This window comes from Microtus ochrogaster, chromosome 10 (assembly GCF_000317375.1).
Source record: "Microtus ochrogaster isolate Prairie Vole_2 chromosome 10, MicOch1.0, whole genome shotgun sequence".
Lineage (NCBI taxonomy): Eukaryota > Metazoa > Chordata > Mammalia > Rodentia > Cricetidae > Microtus > Microtus ochrogaster.
The window spans coordinates 43,357,317-43,359,415 of NC_022016.1; the positions used below are offsets into that span (position 1 = coordinate 43,357,317).

The 2,099-nt window shown below is 46.0% G+C and overlaps 1 protein-coding gene across 1 annotated transcript in view; it reads left to right on the forward strand.

Moving 5' to 3' along the window:
* Spen (spen family transcriptional repressor) overlaps positions 1-2,099 on the forward strand; it is an 87,584-nt gene that overhangs the window by 7,930 nt on the left and 77,555 nt on the right. The gene's annotated exons all lie outside the window — the stretch shown is intronic.

Genomic DNA, 2,099 nt, shown 5'->3' on the forward strand with positions numbered 1-2,099 from the left:
GTCTGTCTCCTGAGTATTGGGATTAAAGATGTGCACCACCATCGCCCAGCTATATCTTTATCCTTATTTTTTTTTCACTTTTTGTTCATTGGTTTTGCCTGTGTTTATTTGTGTCTGTGTGAAGGTGTCAGAAGTCTGGGGACTAGAGTTACAGACAGGTGTGAGCTGCCATGTGGATGCTGGGAATTGACCTGGGGTCCTCTGGAAGAGCAGTAGCCAGTACTCTTAACCACTGAGCCATCTCTCCTGCTCAAATATATCCTTATTATTAAGGTATGGACAAAGTGACACGTTTTGTTGTTGAGACAGGGTCTCATCTATCTCAGGCTGGACTGGAACTCCCTATATAGCAGAGGATAACCTTCACTTCTGCTCTTCCTGCCCCCACCTTCCAGTGGAGTACTGAGGTTATAGGCATACGCCATTAGGTCCAGATTATACTGAGGATCAAATCCAGGGCTTCTTCCATGCTCCAAATGTACTCTACCAACTGAGGTATGTGTGTACCAGTCCTGTGATTTGTTTTTTATCTTGAGACAGGGATTTAGTCTGCAGCTCAGCTGGCTTTGCATTAATGATCTTGCCTTCTCCTCTGGAGTGCTGGCAGCACATCATCTGAAGTGCTACCACACCCAGCTCACATTTGTGCCATCTCAGTGTTGGGACTTGTTTAGTTTTGTGAACGTCCCAAGATTATTTCAGGTGATCAAATCGGCTGAAGTCAGGTATATTAAATCCAGTAAAGAGTGTTGAACCAATACAAGAAAGCCTAATGAGTACTCAGATTTCACCACCGCAGGAATATTGGCAGACGAAAATAAACAAGTAAGAAAGAAAAGAAATGACACCTTCACCCTTTGTAGAACAAAAGAAACAATTATGTGCAAGTGACCCCAGATAGTATTGCTATTGTTTATGATTTTTCCAATTCAAAATACTGCCTGTTCAGTTCGTGTAGCAGTATGGTGGCTCAGGACTGAAGTCTCAGTACTGGGAGGCTGATGCAGACTTAGGAGACTAGCCTGAGCTATAGGAAACCTTTTTATCAAAACACAAACAACCGCTCTGAAAGACCCAATTTAAGATAAACAAACAAACAACAGCACCAAAACAACAGGAAGAACTGGGAATGTAGCTCAGTGATAAAGAGCCCTTGTTAGGCGTGAGTACCCCGTGTGTACTATGCACTTCATAATATATATTTCTTTTGTTTATAGAGAGAGGGTTTCTCTATAGCCTGTCCTGGAACTAGCTCTTGTAGAACAGTTTGGCCCCTAACTCACAGAGATCCACCTGCCTCTGCCTCCCGAGTTCTGGGATTAAAGGCGTGCGCCACCACCACCCGGCACACTTAATATGGTACAACTAGACATAGAATCTTGGCTTCAGCTGAAGCACCATTACTTTTGTGTATGAAGAATTAAAAGAATGAGTTTGCTTACAGTTTTAATGAACTAGCTACTCCCCCCTGTTATTCTACAGTTGCCTTTTAAGGCTTTATCTTTCTGTAAAGAGGCCTTTTGTAAAAAGTCAACTGCAAGTTTCAAAAGCCTGGAAAGGCTGGAGGTCTATTACCCCCTGTTTAAACTACAAACTATGCCAAACTCTCTGAGGGGAACTGTATGAGACGCCTGTATTATTTCAGCTTTAGTTCTTGCGTTCCGTAACTATGAGCAAAGAGACATCTTGGAAAAGGTTTCGCAAGCTCCCATATAAAAAAATTGCTTAATGTTACAAGCCAATGATTCTTGGGAGGGATGGGTTCTGCAGCTGTAGTCCCTTGTCTGGGCGGTGAAAAGGGTGTACTGGTTCCGACCACTTTCCCAAGCAGGCGGGGAATCCAGTCGACCGGAAACGGTCAGGGGCGTGATGCAGGGCAGAGAGGGATGGGGACTTTGTCCTCTAGAAACCTCTGGGCCTCGAAACTAACCCGGTTCGCTTGTGTCTTCCCAGAACAACGCCTGAACGCGGGGGAAAAGCAGTCCCAGCATCCCCGGGCACCTCGGGCTGCCAGCCTCCCGCCCCGCGTCGCGCCTGCGCACTAAGTTGAGTGAGCGGGCGCCGCTTCCCGGCTCCGCATTCCTCCCACTTCGGGGCCC